Genomic DNA, 13,815 nt, shown 5'->3' on the forward strand with positions numbered 1-13,815 from the left:
CGAGGAGGAGGGGCTGTGTGGGGAAGGGGGAGATCATACATATTGGTTTGCTGCAAGGTGAACGGGGTGATGTAACTCCCTTGTACATAAAATAGGAATAAACCACCTTACCCAAGCTCTAGGAGCACAGAAGCAGGGAATCCCTGGGACCAAATGCAAATAAAATCTGAAGAAAATCCAGTTTCTAAGAAATCACTAAACTTACTGAAAAAATCAAAATGTGCTAAACTGCAGAGACAGCATAGCAACGCGATTCACACAGATGAGGCCATGTGCGTCTGAAACACGTTTCTATGCCGTCTCTGCAATTCAGCATGTTTTCATTTTTTATACATTTTCCAATAAATTTAGCAATTTCCAAGAAGCTGGATTTTGGTTACATTTGTAAATCTCGTGTGTCTGTGTCGGCAGGTGGGTAATGTCACTCTCATGGGGCTGCATGTTGGGGGCTGTGGTGGGGAAGAGGGGGCTGTCACTCGTGTGCTCTTTGTTTTTGTTACTTATCTAACGTGGTTTCGTTCTACATATTGTTCTGTAAAGTTTATTAAAGACGTATGAATAAATATATTTATATTTTTCTCCTTTTTGTTAGACTTATTTATTTGTGTTTTTAATAAAACTGTTTGAGAACTATGGGTTGAAGTTTTATTTCTAAAGCTTGGGGCATGTTCACACATTGCAATTTGTTGGGAAACAATCTGCAGCACAATCCTCACCAGTAGACCAGCACTAGATTGTTCAGATCTCACTGACAATTTATTTCCCGTCCTCAGCAGCATTTAGAATATTTTTCTGACTAGAAGACGCAATTGTTACCCCCATATTTGTTAGGAAAATTGGGGTGTGTTTTATAGTCTGAATATAGCTTATAGGGGGGCACAGTTGTGGAGCAGGGTCAAAGGAGGCAGAGTCCCTGCTGCAGGAAGCCAGTAGCAGAAGTGGGGCGAGGCTGAAGGTCCTCAGCCGAGATCTCAGTGTGCGCACGAGGCCTTGTTCCTGAAGCCCGACCACTTCTTCCAGCCCAGGACCCGCAGCCTTGCAGCTCTGGGACAACCTCTCCTCCCACCCAGGGCCTGCAGCACCGTCCCACCGCCGCCGGTTTCATGCAGCACAAACTCTGCCTCCTGTGACCCCAATCCACCGCTCCCCATGTTAGCTACCGTAAATACAGACTGTAAGTTCCTCATTTTATCCAAAAAATGTTTTTGTGTTTTTCTCACCAAAATTTGTGGTGCCTCTTATGGTTCAAAAATACAGTAAATATAAAAAAAAAGTAAACAAAAAAGACATGATAATCGCTCATGTAACCAATGTATTTGGTCCCAGCAGTGTTTCTCGGTGTACGTCGGCCTTCTGTGGCCACTTACCATTGTCTGTGATCCATACAGCCTGGTCCGTTTTAAGTCATATAGGACAACATTTTTTAACCCGTTTCTGCCATCCGATGTACTATTCCGTCCATGTGACCTGACACTTAACCCCTTCATGACCTTGGGATTTTTCGTTTTTCCGTGTTCGTTTTTCGCTCCCCTCCTTCCCAGAGCCATAACTTTTTTAATTTTCTGTCAATTTGGCCATGTGAGGGCTTATTTTTTGCGGGACGAGTTGTACTTTTGAACGACATCATTGGTTTTACCATGTCGTGTACTAGAAAACGGGAAAAAAATTCCAAGTGCGGTGAAATTGCAAAAAAAGTGCAATCCCACACTTGTTTTTTGCTTGGCTTCTTTGCTAGGTTCACTAAATGCTAAAACTGACCTGCCATTATGATTCTCCAGGTCACTACGAGTTCATAGACACCTAACATGACTAGGTTATTTTTTACCTAAGTGGTGAAAAAAAATTCCAAACTTTGCTAAAAAAAAAAAAAATTGCGCCATTTTCCAATACTCGTAGCGTCTCCATTTTTCATGATCTGGGGTCGGTTGAGGGCTTATTTTTTGCGTGCCGAGCTGGCGTTTTTAATGATTTCAATTCGGTGCAGATACGTTCTTTTGATCGCCCGTTATTGCATTTTAATGCAATGTCGCGGCGACCAAAAAAACGTAATTCTGGCGTTTTGATTTTTTTCTCGTTACGCCGTTTAGCGATCAGGTTAATGCTTTTTTTTATTGATCGGGCGATTCTGAATGCGGCGATACCAAATGTGTAGGTTTGATTTTTTTTTAATTGATTTATTTTGATTGGGGCGAAAGGGGGGTGATTTAAACTTTTATATTTTTTTTTTATTTTTTTCTCATTTTTTTTTAAACTTTTTTTTTTTTAACTTTTGCCATGCTTCAATAGCCTCCATGGGAGGCTAGAAGCAGGCACAGCATGATCGCCTCTGCTACATAGCAGCGATCTGCTGTTCGCTGCTATGTAGCAGAAAATCAGGTGTGCTGTGAGCGCCGACCACAGGGTGGCGCTCACAGCTACCGGCGATCAGTAACCATAGAGGTCTCAAGGACCTCTATGGTTACAATACTGAAGCATCGCCGACCCCCGATCATGTGACGGGTCGGCGATGCGCTCATATCCGGCCGCGGTAGTTAAATGCCGCTGTCTGCGTTTGACAGCGGCATTTAACTAGTTAATAGCGGCGGGTGAATCGCGATTTCACCCGCCGCTATTGCGGGCACATGTCAGCTGTTCAAAACAGCTAACATGTCCCGGCTTTGATGCGGGCTCACCGCGGAGCCCTGCATCAAAGCAGGGGAGCTGACCTTGGACGTACTATCCCATCCGAGGTCAGTAAGGGGTTAATCCCCATGGACGGATTAGTACGTCACATACGATCAGCCGTGCTCTCAGGGGGGAGTGCGGCCGGGTTTCAGGTGATTCTCACAGCTGACACCCCCCCCCCCCCCCTAAATGCCCGGAGCGCTCACGGACCACCCCCGACACTTTAATCCCCGGAACACTGTGATCAAACAAGATAGCAGCGTTCCGGTGGCATAAAGAAGCATCCCTGAGACCCTCAGAACAACGCGATGTGATCCAGTTTTGTTCCGATACATTTCTTTATGTAAATAAAAAACAATAAAAGTACACATTTAGTATCGCCGCGTCCATAACGACCCGACCTATAAAACTGTCCCACTAGTTAACCCCTTCAGTGAACAGCGTAACAAAATAAATAGAAAACGAGGCAGAAAACAATGCTTTATCTTCATACCGCCAAACAAAAAGTGGAATAACACGAGAACAAAAAGACTGATATAAACATGGTACCGCTGAAAACGTCATCTTGTCCCTCAGAAAACGAGCTGCCATGCAGCATCATCAGCAAAAAACTAAAAAGTTATAGTCCTCAGAATAAAGCGATGCAAAAATAATTATTTTTTATATAAAATAGTTTTTATTGTATAAAATAGCCAAAACATAAAAAAAATGATATAAATGAGGCATCGCTGTAATCATACTAATCCAAAGAATAAAACTGCTTTATCAATTTTACCACACGCGGAACCCTAAAAGAAATTCATGAATTGTCATGTGCCCGAAAATAGTACCAATAAAAACATCAACGCATCCCGGAAAAAATAAGACCTCACATGACGCTGTGGGCCAAAATATGGAAAAATTATAGCTCTCAAAATGTGATGCAAAAACTCTTATTTGCAATAAAAAGCGTCTTTTAGTGTGTGACAGCTGCCAAACAAAAACGCGCAATAGAATGTATTTATTTTCATTTTCCCATTAGGGTTGGGGCTAGAGATGGGGTTAGGGTTTGGATTACGGTTAGGGTTGGAATTATGGGTGTGTCAGGGTTAGGGGCGTGGTTAGGGTTAAGGGCATGTTCTGGTTAGGGGTGTGTTCGAGTTAGGATTGGAGTTAGAATTAGGGGGTTTCCACTGTTTATGCACATCAGGGGCTCTCCAAATGTGACATTGAATCCGATCTCAATTCCAGCCAGTTCTGCGTTGAAAAAGTAAATCGATGCTCCTTCCTGTCCGAGTTCTGCGGTGCGCCCAAACAGTGGTTTACCCCCCCCCCCCCCCCCACATATGGGGTATCAGCGTACTCAGGGCAAATTGGACAAATTTTGGGGTCCAATTTCTCCTGTTACCCTTGGGAAAATAAAAATTTGGGGACTAAAAACAACATTTTTGTGGGAAAAAATCATTTTTTATTTTTACCACCCTGCGTTATAAACTAGTGAAACACTTGGGGTTTCAAAGTTCTCACAACACATCTAGATAAGTTCTTTGGGGGGTCTAGTTTCCAAAATGGGGTCACTTGTGGGGGGTTTCTACTGTTTAGGCACATCAGTGGCTCTGCAAAGGCAACATGACACCCGTAGACCATTCCATCAAAGTCTGCATTCCAAAACGCCACTACTTCCCTTCTGAGCCCCGATGTGCGCCCAAACAGTAGTTTTCTCCCACATATGGGGTATCCACATACTCAGGACAAATTGCACAACAACTTTTGGGGTCCAATTTCTCCTGTTACCCTTGGTAAAATACAAAACTGGGGACTAAAAAAATCATTTCTGTGGAAAAAAAAAATATTTTTTATTTTCACGGCTCTGCGTTATAAACTTTAGTGAAACACTTGTGGGTTCAAAGTTCTCACAACACAACTAGTTAAGTGCCTTGGGGGGTCTAATTTCCAATATGGGGTCACTTGGGGGTTTCTACTGTTTAGGTACATCAGGGGCTCTGCAAACGCAACATGATGCCCGCAGACCATTCCATGAAAGTCTGCATTCCAAAATGGCGCTCCTTCCCTTCCGAGCTCTGCCATGTGCCCAAACAGCCACATATGGGGTATCGGCATACTCAGAACAAATTTCACAACAACTTTTGGGGTCCCATTTCTCCTGTTACCCTTGGGAAAATGAAAAATTGGAGGCGAAAATATCATTTTTGTTGAAAAAAAAATGGTTTTTCAATTTTTACAGCTCTACATTAAACACTTCTGTGAAGCACTGGGGGGTTCAAAGTGTTCACCACACATCTAGATAAGTTCATTAGGGGGTCTACTTCCAAAATGGTTTCACTTGTGGGGGGTTTCCACTGTTTAGGCACATCGGGGGATCTGAAGTAAATTTTTTGTGAAAAAAAAGTTAAATGTTCATTTTTTTTTAAACATTCCAAAAATTCCTGTGAAGCACCTCAAGGGTTAATAAACTTCTTGAATGTGGTTTTGAGCACCTTGAGGGGTGCAGTTTTTAGAATTGTGTCATTTTTGGGTATTTTCTATCATATAGACCCCTTAAAGTGACTTCAAATGTGATGTGTCCCTAAAAAAAAATGGTGGTGTAAAAGAGAAATCGCTGGTCGACTTTTAACCCTTATAACTTCCTAACAAAAAAAATTTTGGTTCCATAATTGTGCTGATGTAAAGTAGACCTGTGGGAAATGTTACTTATTAAGTAGTTTGAGTGACATATCTCTTTGATTTAAGGGTATGAAAATTCAAAGTTGGAAAATTGCAAAATTTTCAACATTTTCGCCAAATTTCTGTTTTTTTCACAAATAAACGCAGGTAATATCAAAGAAATTTTTACAATTAACGTGAAGTAAAATATGTCTCGAGAAAACAAGGTCAGAATCACCGGGATCCATGGAAGCAGTCCAGAGTTATTACCTCATAAAGGGACAGGTCAGAATTGTAAAAATTGGCCTGGTCATTAACATGCAAACAACCCTTGGGGGTTAAGGGGTTAATGGATGTTTATTAACCCTTTTCTGACATTAGACGTACTATCCTATCGAGGTGGGGTGGGCCCGTATGATCACCGACGGGATAGTACGTCATACCTTTTAATGCGACACCGCGACTCAAGTAGCAGTGATCGCATTAAAATTCCGACGCCATCTTACCTTACAGAAGATGGCCTCGGCATCTTGGGGTATGGCGCCGGCCTCCCGATCGCTGTGATTGGCTGTTCAATTCTGAACAGCCAATCACAGCCTTTCTCATTGTTTCAGCCAATCAGATTGGCTGAAACAGTGAGGTCCCAGGCTAGGATCGAGTACCGATGTACTCGATCCTGGGGCCGGTGCCTGGCCACCCCCTGGATTGGCGCGATCGATGTGATCACAGGGCACAGCAGCGGTGTGACCGCGCTGTGCCCTGATGGTGACCTGCCGGTCACCTGCTGGTGACCTGCCTATGATCAGAGCTGTGAGCTCCGATCATAGGCTGGTGCCTAGCAACACCGGCGTCACCAGGGCCTCCTCTGATTGGTGGGATCGATGTGATCATTCGATCCCACCAATGACAGGCTACAGCAGCGGTATGACCGCTCTGTGACCTGTCTCACCTCTTCCTGACCTGTTTGACTGCTCTGCTGGAATCCTCACACTTGCAGAGGATTCCTGCAGAGCAGTCACGCTGACAGATCCCCTCCTGTGCTGAGACTTGTGGTGCCACAGTAGCCTGTGACACCACAATTCTTGCTAAAGAAAGAAGACAGAAGAAAGACTACAAACGTAAGTGTTCATCCCCGATCCCGGCCCGATCTTCCTTTACCCCTCCTTCCCTTTCCCCCTCCACCCCCACTTTGCACCGCATCCGTCCGTGCCCAAATTTAGCAGCCGCTGAGTGTTGATTGGTGACGCAGTTCACCGATCAACACTCGTGCTCACTTTTCTTTTCCACATCCCCGTCCGCGCACCCAGCCGCCGCGTCTAAACCCGTGCCTTTCGTTTCTTTTTTTTTCCACATCCCCGTGTGAGCACCCAGCCGCTGCGTCTAAACCCGTGACTTTCGTTTCTTTTTTTCTTTTCCACATCCCCATGCACGCACCCAGCCGCTGCGTCGAAACCCGTGCCTTTTGTTTCTTTTTTTTTTTTTCCACATCCCCGTGCGCGCACACAGAGGCTGCATCTAAACCCGTGCCTTTCGTTTCTTTTTTTTTCCACATCCCCGTGCGCGCACCCAGCCGCCGCGTCTAAACCTGTGCCTTTCGTTTCTTTTTTTTTCCACATCCCCGTGCACGCACCCAGCCGCTGCATCTAAACCCGTGCCTTTCGATTCTTTTCTTTTTTTTCCACATCCCTGTGCACGCACCCAGCCGCCACGTCTAAACCCGTGCCTTTCGTTTTTTTTTCCACATCCCCGTCCGCGCACCCAGCCGCTGCGTCTAAACCCGTGCCTTTCGTTTCTTTTTTTTCCTCCACATCCCCGTGCGCACACCCAGCCGCCGCCGAACTTTGATAAGTGACGCGTTTCACTTATCAGGGCTCTTGTGCTTGCCCTTTTTTTTCACATCCCCATTCACACACCCAGCAGCCACCGAACTTTGATAAGTGACGCGGTTCACTTATCAGAGCTAGGGCCTGCTGCTTTAGACTTTTCTTTCACAGGTATTTTTTTCTCCCTATTTGCTTTTTTTTCCTTTAGCTTTTTCTTTTCAGAATAGTTTGCACCAAACACTATCCCCCCCACACAAACACAGTTACCAATAAAGTATACCCAAGCACCATACTCAAAAAAAAAAATGTCCCGCTCGTCCCGTTCGTCCCAGCAGCGCTATTCAGCAGAGGAGGCATATTCTTTCCTTGCCTCCGACACTGATAGCGAGGGAGAGGATCCCACATTCCTTTACTCTTCAGATTCTTCATCCTCTTCCTCCTCCTCATCTTCCTCCTCGGGTCCTGCGGAACCGCCACGCAGACGCCCCAGGACAGAAGATGAGGCAGCGCCCACCATTCCTGAACCAGCGCGCCCCTCTTCGGACCCCATATGGACCTTGCCCCCCCAAAATTATGAGCCACTGATTCCTGATTTTGTGGCAGAATCAGGAATCAAGTTTGACACCACCGGCCTCACAGAAATAGCCTTTTTAAAATTCTTTTTCTCTGAGGATTTTGGTAACCTCATGGTGGAGCAAACTAATTTGTATGCTCGGCAATTTTTGGAGCAAAACCCCGGTTCATCATTTTCTAACTGGTCTCCTGTAGACGCAGTTGAAATGATGCAGTTTTGGGGCTTCGTCCTTCATATGGGGATCCTGAAGAAGCCAGAAATCCGGCAATATTGGAGTGTTGATATTTTATATAACACTCCAGTGTTCCGAATGGTCATGGTCCGGCCGCGTTTTGAGGCAATCCATAAGATCCTGCATTACAACGATAATGTGCAGTGTCCGGCATGAGATGACCCCAATTTTGACCGTCTGTTCAAAGTTCGGCCGGTCATCGAACACTTCAGCAAAAAGTTTGCTATTATGGAAACATAATGATACCACTCTGGGGGACATATAATATGGAAACATACTGATATCACTGTGGGGGGACATATAATATGGAAACATAATGATACCACTCTGGGGGACATATAATATGGAACATAATGATATCACTGTGGGGGGACATATAATATGGAAACATAATGATATCACTGTGGGGGGACATATAATATGGAAACATAATGATATCACTGTGGGGGGACATATAATATGGAAACATAATGATATCACTGTGGGGGGACATATAATATGGAAACACAATGATATCACTGGGGGGACATAAAATATGGAAATATAATCATATCACTGTGGGGGACATAATATGGAAACTGATATCACTGTGGGGGACATATAATATGGAAACATAATGATATCACTCTGGGGGACATATAATATGGAAACAATGATATCACTGTGGGGGGACATATAATATGGAAACATAATGATATCACTCTGGGGGACATATAATATGGAAACATAATGATATCACTGTGGGGGACATATAATATGGAAACATAATGATATCACTGTGGGGGACATATAATATGGAAACATAATGATATCACTGTGGGGGACATATAATATGGAAACATAATGATATCACTGTGGGGGACATATAATATGGAAACAATGATATCACTGTGGGGGACATATAATATGGGAACATAATGCTATCACTGTGAGGGGGGACATGTAATATGGAAACATAATGATATCACTGTGGGGGACATATAATATAGAAACATAATGATATCACTGTGGGGGACATATAATATGGGAACATAATGCTATCACTGTGGGGGGGGGACATATAATATTGAAACATAATGATATCACTGTGGGGGGACATAAAATATGGAAACATAATGATATCACTGTGGGGGACATATAATATGGAAACAATGATATCACTGTGGGGGACATATAATATGGGAACATAATGCTATCACTGTGAGGGGGGACATATAATATGGAAACATAATGATATCACTGTGGGGGACATATAATATGGAAACATAATGATATCACTGTGGGGGACATATAATATGGGAACATAATGATATCACTGTGGGGGACATATAATATGGGAACATAATGCTATCACTGTGGGGGGGGGGACATATAATATGGAAACATAATGATATCACTGTGGGGGACATATAATATGGGAACATAATGATATCACTGTGGGGGACATATAATATGGGAACATAATGATATCACTGTGGGGGGACATAAAATATGGAAACAATGATATCACTGTGGGGGACATATAATATGGAAACATAATGATATCACTGTGGGGGACATATAATATGGAAACATAATGATATCACTGTGGGGGACATATAATATGGGAACATAATGATATCACTGTGGGGGACATATAATATGGGAACATAATGCTATCACTGTGGGGGGGACATATAATATGGAAACATAATGATATCACTGTGGGGGGGACATAAAATATGGAAACATAATGATATCACTGTGGGGGACATATAATATGGAAACATAATGATATCACTGTGGGGGGGGACATATATTATGGAAACATAATGATATCACTGTGGGGGACATATAATATGGAAACATAATGATATCACTGTGGGGGGACATATAATATGGGAACATAATGATATCACTGTGGGGGACATAAAATATGGAAACATAATGATATCACTGTGGGGGAAATATAATATGGGAACATAACGATATCACTGTGGGGGAAATATAATATGGAAACATAATGATATCACTGTGGGGGACATATAATATGGAAACATAATGATATCCCTGTGGGGGACATATAATATGGAAACATAATGATATCACTGTGGGGGACATATAATATGGAAACATAATGATATCACTGTGGGGGGACATATAATATGGGAACATAATGATATCACTGTGGGGGACATAAAATATGGAAACATAATGATATCACTGTGGGGGACATATAATATGGAAACAATGATATCACTGTGGGAGACATAATATGGGAACATAATAAAATCACTGAGGAAGGACAAAAATATGGAAACATAATGATATCACTGTGGGGGGACATATAATATGGGAACATAATGATATCACTGTGGGGGACATAAAATATGGAAACATAATGATATCACTGTGGGGGACATATAATATGGAAACATAATGATATCACTGTGGGAGACATAATATGGGAACATAATAAAATCACTGAGGAAGGACATATAATATGGAAACATAATGATATCACTGTGGGGGGACATATAATATGGAAACATAATGATATCACTGTGGGGGGACATATAATATGGAAACATAATGATATCACTGTGGGGGGACATAATATGGAAACATAATGATATCACTGTGGGAGGACATATAATATGGAAACATAATGATATCACTGTGGGGGGACATATAATATGGAAAGATAACGATATCACTGTGGGGGGGACATATAATATGGAAACATAATGATATCACTGTGGGGGGGACATATAATATGGAAACATAATGATATCACTGTGGGGGACATATAATATGGAAACAATGATATCATTGTGGAGGACATAATATGAGAACATAATATCACTGTGGGGGGGACATAAAATATGGAATCATAATGATATCACTGTGGGGGGACATATAATATGGAAACATAATGATATCACTGTGGGGGGACATATAATATGGAAACATAATGATATCACTGTGGGGGACATATAATATGGGAACATAATGTTATCACTGTGGGGGACATATAATATGGGAACATAATGATATCACTGTGGGGGACATATAATATGGGAACATAATGCTATCACTGTGGGGGACATATAATATGGAAACATAATGCTATCACTGTGGGGGGGACATATAATATGGAATCATAATGATATCACTGTGGGGGACATAATATGGAAACATAATGATATCACTGTGGGGGACATAATATGGGAACATAATGATATCACTGTGGGGGACATATAATATGGGAACATAATGATATCACTGTGGGGGACATATAATATGGAAACATAATGCTATCACTGTGGGAGACATATAATATGGAAACATAATGATATCACTGTGGGGGGACATATAATATGGGAACATAATGATATCACTGTGGGGGACATATAATATGGAAACATAATGATATCACTGTGGGGGACATATAATATGGAAACATAATGATATCACTGTGGGGGACATATAATATGGGAACATAATGCTATCACTGTGGGGGACATATAATATGGAAACATAATGATATCACTGTGGGGGACATATAATATGGGAACATAATGATATCACTGTGGGGGACATATAATATGGGAACATAATGATATCACTGTGGGGACATATAATATGGAAACAATGATATCACTGTGGGGGGACATATAATATGGGAACATAATGCTATCACTGTGGGGGGAACATATAATATGGAAACATAATGATATCACTGTGGGGGACATATAATATGGAAACATAATGCTATCACTGTGGGGGGGACATATAATATGGAAACATAATGATATCACTGTGGGGGACATATAATATGGAAACATAATGATATCACTGTGGGGGACATATAATATGGGAACATAATGATATCACTGTGGGGACATATAATATGGAAACAATGATATCACTGTGGGGGGACATATAATATGGGAACATAATGCTATCACTGTGGGGGGGACATATAATATGGAAACATAATGATATCACTGTGGGGGACATATAATATGGAAACATAATGCTATCACTGTGGGGGGGACATATAATATGGAAACATAATGATATCACTGTGGGGGACATATAATATGGAAACATAATGATATCACTGTGGGGGACATATAATATGGAAACATAATGATATCACTGTGGGGGACATATAATATGGAAACATAATGGTATCACTGTGGGAGACATATAATATGGAAACATAATGGTATCACTGTGGGGGACATGTAATATGGAAACATAATGATATCACTGTGGGAGGACATGTAATATGGAAACATAATGATATCACTGTGGGGGGGACATATAATATGGAAACATAATGATATCACTGTGGGGGACATATAATATGGAAACATAATGGTATCACTGTGGGAGACATATAATATGGAAACATAATGGTATCACTGTGGGGGACGTATAATATGGAAACATAATGATATCACTGTGGGGGACATGTAATATGGAAACATAATGATATCACTGTGGGAGGACATGTAATATGGAAACATAATGATATCACTGTGGGGGGGACATATAATATGGAAACATAATGATATCACTGTGGGGGACATATAATATGGAAACATAATGGTATCACTGTGGGAGACATATAATATGGAAACATAATGGTATCACTGTGGGGGACATATAATATGGAAACATAATGATATCACTGTGGGAGACATATAATATGGGAACATAATAAAATCACTGAGGAAGGACATAAAATATGGAACGCTTCACGAATTTGCGTGTCATCCTTGCGCAGGGGCCATGCTAATCTTCTCTGTATCGTTCCAATTTTAGTATATGTGCTGCCGAAGCGAGCACGACGTCAGTGGTGGCTCATGCTGTATATATAGTCCTCTATGTCTCCTAACGTTAGATTATGGCGACTTTCATGTATCACTCCCTCCTGCCTGTTGCAGCCTCCAGCCTAGAATTACGCTGTCCCCACATACAGTCACTTGCATCTAATTGTTTATGAGTTTAGGAGAGTACTTAATCACGCAATGCATCATGGTGTACTCCTGGATATCAGCATAGCACCGCCCGCTATCCCATACTGCCTCACACATTCACTTTCACGGTCACTGCAATAGCTGAGGCCACAGGACAGGAGACGGAAGACAGACCGGAAGTTGGCGATAATCAGTGGTTAGTGACTAGAACCAAGTAATGATGTCACCGGAAGGGGCGGGGCCTCATTCGAGTGAAGGCCCAATAGCAGGAAGCTGCGTGTTACTGAGGCCAAAGGCTGCTGGAGAAGAGACTGAGGAAATGAGGGTTTGCTTCATGGAACCGTCTGAGGAGAGGACCGAGGGGCTGCACCATGGGCCCCTGTTCAAGGGAATGAGGACGCAGGACTCGGTGTGAGCGCTCTGAGGATGTAATTTGCAAAGTGGTTGATGTTACTTAAGTGGGACTGCAAAGGGAAGATGATGATGAAGTGATGTGTGGGGAATGGGGGGTGATGAGGGGCTGTGGGGAGGGAATGGGGGGTGATGAGGGGCTGTGTAGGGAATGGGGGTGATGAGGGGCTGTGGGGAGGGAATGGGGGGTGATGAGGGGCTGTGTAGGGAATGGGGGGATGATGAGGGATTGTGTAGGGAATGGGGGGATGAAGGGCTGTGTAGGGAATGGGGGGTGATGAGGGGCTGTGTAGTAAATGGGATGATGAGGGGTTGTGTAGGGAATGGGGGGATGAAGGGCTGTGTAGGGAATGGGGGGATGAAGGGCTGTGTAGGGAATGGGGGGTGATGAGGGGCTGTGTAGGAAATGGGGGGTGATGAGGGGCTGTGTAGGAAATGGGGGGATGATGAGGGGTTGTGTAGGGAATGGGGGGATGAAGGGCTGTGTAGGGAATGGGG

At 42.8% G+C, this 13,815-nt stretch overlaps 1 non-coding gene across 1 annotated transcript; it reads right to left on the bottom strand.

Annotated features, from left to right (window-relative positions):
* Positions 1-12,668: 12,668 nt before the first annotated feature.
* On the bottom strand, positions 12,669-12,775 carry LOC143797434 (U6 spliceosomal RNA). The gene has a single exon (XR_013220465.1). It is a non-coding gene; the product is annotated as a U6 spliceosomal RNA (small nuclear RNA).
* Positions 12,776-13,815: the final 1,040 nt, after the last annotated feature.

This window comes from Ranitomeya variabilis, chromosome 1 (genome assembly GCF_051348905.1).
Source record: "Ranitomeya variabilis isolate aRanVar5 chromosome 1, aRanVar5.hap1, whole genome shotgun sequence".
In the NCBI taxonomy this organism is placed as follows: Eukaryota; Metazoa; Chordata; class Amphibia; order Anura; family Dendrobatidae; genus Ranitomeya; species Ranitomeya variabilis.